Raw genomic sequence first — 6,765 nt, 5'->3', positions numbered from 1 at the left:
TCAGCAAGTCTTAAAAGCATTATATCACGTATTTTGTACACAGTGGCAACACGTAGAGTTAGATTATACATTTTACTTATAGTTCATACTAATGACTGTTCATTTAAGGATATTTCTGATTTTATACGATTTTTCTTGTAAGCAGTAGTCCATCACGGGTCGAAGCCGCCACAATATTTGATCGGGACTCGACCCAGCGTTTAGCATCCAAAACTGATATTGTTTAACCCTTTGAGTGCCACAGGAATCCTCTTAGAGAGTGCCAAGCCGTGTTTCGATCAAAATGTGATTTGAAAAAAATATGACGTAGAACAATTGAACAATAGAACCAGCGATGACGTCACGTCATTATCACGGCAAGCCTGGAATTCCTCTCGTCACAAAATGGATATTGTTGTGCACAACTGATAAAACTACATGTTTGTGTACAGTTCATAGCCAAGTGAATTTTTACCAAATTCGACATACTAATGGGAAATTTTCTACTCTTTCAGCTCATGATATTTGCATAGTTTCTCGTCACTGATTCTTTTGAGAAAAAACGTATTTTATAAACAAAAAAACATCTTCATCGCCATGTTTAGCATAACAAGGAAAGGAAGGTGTCAGCTTTGAGTTGTGCACAAAACTAATGATATCTTAAAAAAATTAACATTGGAGAGCTATGCAAATATAATGAGCTGAACATATAGATGAATTTGGAAAAAATCCACTAATAAAGAGATAAGAAAAATTCAAAGATAAAATGAAAATAAAACAAATATATAGGAAAATTTAACAATGCGGAAAGACTTTTGACCGGAAACTGTTGATGTAGCGTTTAAGGTCATGTGCTATATGTCTATTTTCAGATATTTTAACAGAAGTTTTTAAATAGAATTATATGAATCGTTGAAATAAAAAACAATGTATCGTCTCAAATCACATTTTATTCCAAACAGAAAACCAAACAACATTTATTCTTCGTGACGTCATCTGTACATGTATACATGTGTCTTACATGTAATGTACGGAAATGCCTTGAACGTACCGTATTCGCACATTTGTATCACTCTAAAATGTATAAAAAAAAACTAAGAATGATATAGGAAAAACAGACGGTCAGCCACCGAGATACATTGTATATCCATTCGGTAAATAAATGATAGCGGTGGATGGGGGAACGAGAGAATGGTACAGCGATACGGTATAAGCACAGGGGTTTGGCTCTATAGATAGTTCTCTCTCTCTCTCTCTCTCTCTCTCTCTCTCTCTCTCTCTCCCTCTCTCTCTTTATATATATACAAGGTAATACTGTGTCACAGTATTACATATATATATGTAATAGAGAGAAACATGTCTATAGAGCCTAACGCCTGTGGTATATATAACCGCAACATAGCAAGCCAAGTACCCAAAACAGTGATAGTATCGTAATGGCTAGCGAGGTAGGTGTAATCGATAACTTCACTTCATATATTTCTTTATTTTAAGATAAGGAATTCGAACAAATGATATAATTTTTTCCCGGTGCAGACTTTGTGCATTTTCAAAATCTATTTTTTCAGAAAGATTAATAAGGCGAACGAGTCCGCATAAAATCGTATGCATGTATATGTGTAAGTTATTCACATTAATCAGAGAGAAATCTGAACAGTATTGCCAGCCGCGCGAGTACACCAAAAAGCCCGCGAAAAAATATCCTACAATCGACAAAAGTTGATTTGTTAGTTACTTATTTTTGGTGATGTCGATATTTATTGACGTACATTTGATATGTCGGTAATTATTAACATTCAAGCGAACGAGAGCTATTTGTCTATTTTTGGTGATGTCGATATTTATTGACGTACGTTTGATATGTCGGTAATTATTAACATTCAAGCGAACGAGAGCTATTTGTCTAAGCATACATTTGTATTTAACATAAAACATGTTTTGTGCCTGTGCTTATTTCAACAGATAAGAATGCAACTGACAATCAATGTTCTCGTATATTTATGATATTGATATATTGCGTTAATACCTGTGCATTTTATGTTGCTCTTAAGCATAAATCCCTTAAAATTAAATTATATAACGTAAATTTTATATACTTAATTATCGCCTTTTGTCCGTCGTTCTTCAGCCGTCCGTATTCTTTTTACCGCTACAGGTAATTCTCGAACAGTATTTGAGGTGATTTCTTTTCATTTATATGTCCCGCTTCCTATGAACATGCATATTGTAACTTAGGACAAATCAGAAAACAACATGGCTGACAGGCACCAATGCACATGCATTTGGAATTTTAAGTATTTTACTGCTACGAATAGACTTCTTATGCTCAATTTCGGCTGAAACGTCTTTTCACATGGTCAATTTTGCAATATAGATCTACCTGATTTTATTTATTCATTGATTCTAAACAAGTTGCCAAACATCCAATTAATATTGTTTTTTTAGAAAACCGTGTCCTATGAGCAAGCATTTTCACGCTATTTGTTAAAAAAAGAAAGTTTCATGGAGTTTTAACGGTGCAAAAATAATGATATTTTGAAAATGAAACATCGAAAGACTCAGCAAATAGTATGAACTGAGAGAGCAGACAATTTCGTATTGTTATACTAAATTTGGTAAAAATCCGTCGATAAATAAAGCCATTGTTCTTAGGTGAAAAAAGTCGAAACCTTGGAGCAAACAATCACGTCGCCATTTTCCCGTCGAGCCGATCTGGAGCGCGAAAATGACGTTGCAGAATAGTTAGATGACGTCATCGCTATTGTTAAACTGTCGAATTTCAGAGAGCCTAAAAAAAGGCCCTTTGGCACTCAACGGTAGTATCATAGAGCCTATATATAGGCTCTGTGGTACTGATTATTTAAGAGTTAGAGAAAAAAATCTATGGAAATATCATTATTCATGTTGACTACTTGACAACAAAATGAAATAGATCATACCTGGTACTTCTTTGGAAACCAAAAGCTAGTCTACCAGGATTGGGTGATCAGAATTTCAGTGAATGTATTCCATTGTTTGAAAATATTGTTATGTAATGTGTTGTTTTTTTATTCATTATAAATGTAGCAATCCACTCAGATACTTAATACATGCTTGTTTTGTGTATTTTATGGATATTCATTTTCAATACCGTTTAACACAAAAAAATAGCTCAATGCTACAGGAGTTAGCGCTCTTATAATTTCCTGCAACAGAAAATGTGTATTTATGAGAGTTGTCTTTCTTTGCTCGTGTATTTCTGTCAAATCCCTTTGTCACTGGTATAGCTCACGATCGTGCAACATATAAATCATTCATGAATGGATATTGAACATTAGCCTGGTCATTTTTAAGAATCATAAATTCTTCATCGCTGACAAATGGAATTTTTCTCTAAAAGCAGGAGCAGACGAATAAGTATTTTTCTTCAGTTACACGTACATTGTGTTACCGTGCATGATTCAGCACACTATTGATGTATCTCAATCAAGGACGTATATGAGAAGGATAAGTCACACTGGGTTTTGGGGAAGTCCAAGGCAGGCGCTTTTGTGTTTGTGCACTGACCGTGACGTTGGGCGACGACTGATTTTCCTTTGATATCCGCCGGCGCAGCCTTTGATGTAGCTTGCGGGTGCGAGGGTTACCGTCTTACTTTCTGAAGCGGGGCCGTCATTTCATGAGCTGTCGATTATTTTTAACGAAAATTTAAGACATATCCTCTAAATATTCCGTCTTTAAAGCAAGTAATATACGTCGTGAAATTTAATAAACTTTACAATGGTGTTTCGTTTGACTCGATAAGACAAGTATTTGTTGAGAAAAACGGTTTTTATTCCCGGTTCATAGGCGTCTCGCGTGGTGTTTAGTAATGTAAAGAGACAGTCACGAATCCTTCTCACTTATAAATCCTTGGTGCAGACCTTTGCCTGATAACCGTGAAACTCGAACTTGGATGTTCATAATATATGAGAAAAAAAAAATATCGTAATGAAATAAACTCAAAAAGCTTCTTGACTCCATAATCATGAAACTTGAAGTTGTCCAGGAATTTCTTATTTATTTTGTGAAGTGGGGTGGAAGTCCTTGAAGACGTGAAGCTAGTACTACATTGATTTTCTCATATTATTTACAGTTTGAACTGACATGGACTCAATAACCATGCTCAGGGGCATAGGAAGCGGGGGGGGGGGGGGGGGGGGGGGGGGGGCAAACATGTCTTTTTGCCCCCCCATTTTCGCCGACTGAAATTTCTAAAAATGCTTATTTGAAAAAAAGGGTCGTCCTGCACATTTTTTGTACTTCATTCTAGAAAATTTTCCGCTGCGCGGCGCATTTCCTAAAACGTTCAAGCACATAATGTCAAACCTTAAATAGGCCTAGTCAAAATTCAATACACAGAACTAGACTAAAAATGTCCATCAAAGGATTCTATGTACTACTTAAAAAATTCTCTTAAAAGATCAATTTGTTTATGTCTTAGCGAGACAATTAATTGATTTTTTATGTTACACAACCATGTGCCGATGATGTGAAGCCGGTGTATTCAGATCGAGTAGGGTTGCATAATGTTTTGACGACACAATTATCATTTCTAAATGCAAGCAGCTTTAAATCGAAAAATTACCATGTTAATAACGTTATTTATAATCATTAAAATACATCGTAAAACTTATCTCAGCCATTCTAAACCGTAATTTTTTTCCGGGGGAGACCCCCGGACCCCCCAAACACGAAAATCTCGCGCTTTCGGGCGCTCGCGAATTCATCAAACTCATTAAAGCTATTTTAAATCGTAATATTTTTCCTAGAGGAGGCCCCGGACCCCCCAAACACCAAAATTTCGCGCTTTCGGGCGCTCGCAAAATCATCAAAATACATTGTAAAACTCATCTCAGCCATTCTAAATTACTATATTTTTTCCCGGGGGTCACCCTCAGACACCTAAAACACCAAAATCTCGCGCCTTCGGCGCTCACACGCTAATTTGGCCAATTTGCGTATTCGGTAATATCCTTTTAGCGACCCCACTGTCTATAAATGTGTACAAGGATTAAATTTACTGATATATGAAAAATGTACATAAAGCATATATGGTTGGGAGTTGAATTAATCTCCTTCTGTATGTGCGGCGGGGGAGGGGGGGTTTACAAAATATTGAGGACATTTGCCCCCCCCCCCCCCCCCCCCCATTACGTTTCATCTTCCTACGCCACTGGAACTTAATTATGAATGACTCGATTCCAATCAGCTGTTTAATCGAATGCGTGGACGATGACGGGAGAGAACAAAACTTGGGTATTTTAAATTTTAATATAAAATATGCAACTGTCGCTCGAATAAATAATATCCATTTACGTGAAAAACTGTAAATATTAGGAATACATTTTTATTTTGTTGAGGTAATAATGAAAATGTAGCCCGTGTAAAATTTATGTAACCAGGCTTCGCCGGGGTTACATAATTTACACGTGCTGCATTATCATTATATCCTCATAACCTCAACAAAATAAAAGTCTATAAAGAGCAATTAGTAACCTAGACTTTGTCCCAATAAATCTGGGAATTGTTTCACAAAGCTACGTAACTTACGAACGTTCGTAAATATTTACGGGAAAAAAAGTTATGCAAAACTTGCGAAACTCGTTTGTGCGTTTCACAAAGGTGTTCGTAACTTTTTTGCGTAACTTACGAAAAGACATAGGAATCCTCGTTCCTACTGACATGAATACAATACAAGGTATGTTAAATTCTTTGCAAATGTATTGAAAAATAGTGTTTAAAATCAAGTGTTGAGAAATATGTTATTAAACATATATAATCTTTCTTGAAATGCGCATTTAAAAATGGCATTCATCATTTGAACAATAATTGGTGTTTAATCATGTATATATATGTCTAATTAACACAAAAAGTAATAGGCCTTTGGTTCATGCACAATCAGTACTTCATTCCATATAGGATACAGTGCAACGGATTTTTCTTCGCGATGCAATTAATTTTTTTTTTATATTTTTAATTTGAAGTAGAATTAAAAGCTCATATTTGGTAATATGGTGTAAAGTAAGTAACTTTTGTAACTGAAGAAAAATACTAAATCCTTTGCCCCTGTTTTTGATAGCGAAAAAATACCAATTGTCAGCGGTGGAGCATCTTTAAATTGAAATAAACTTGAACTGCATGTTTTCATCTTGTGGCGTAAAATATATATATACAGAAAACACAATAAATATATATAATATACATATACAATAAACAGTCTGAAGAGCTCCCTTGAATGGGGCGAAAGCGCTCACTAGTCAGTCGTTATTGTTTTTTATTTCTTATACAGAAACATATATACATAGAGATTGGAAACTCCTCCAATTTTACGATTGGCAGATGTACCTCTGTATGTGCTTAGGGGTTTTTAGATAAACTCTTAAATAGTTGAATATAAAAGAATAACTTTGATATGTTGTAAAAGTTCAGTAATTTTCAGATGGTTTGAGTACGATTTTGGATAGCAAAAATAATATTTTAACTTATTTATTAATAAAACAAAACGCACTTCCGGTTTTGAATGCCTGATTTTCGAAAAACCAGGTGAAATTGCTCATTTTCATACTTTAAAAAATCATATTAAATAACATCAATTGGGAAAACTGATCACATCAAACCATGATATAATGTTTAAAGTTTGTGTTAATGCAAAAATATCATGTTTAAAAGAATACACTTAAAAGTAGTTAGCCAAGGGAAAATGCCTATAAACTGGAGGTCCTCTGCCTGTCAACAAAGACAAATGAGTTTCCAATCTCTATGTAT

The sequence above is a fragment of the Argopecten irradians genome, chromosome 2 (genome assembly GCF_041381155.1).
Source record: "Argopecten irradians isolate NY chromosome 2, Ai_NY, whole genome shotgun sequence".
Taxonomy (NCBI): Eukaryota; Metazoa; Mollusca; class Bivalvia; order Pectinida; family Pectinidae; genus Argopecten; species Argopecten irradians.
This window is presented reverse-complemented; position numbering follows the sequence as displayed.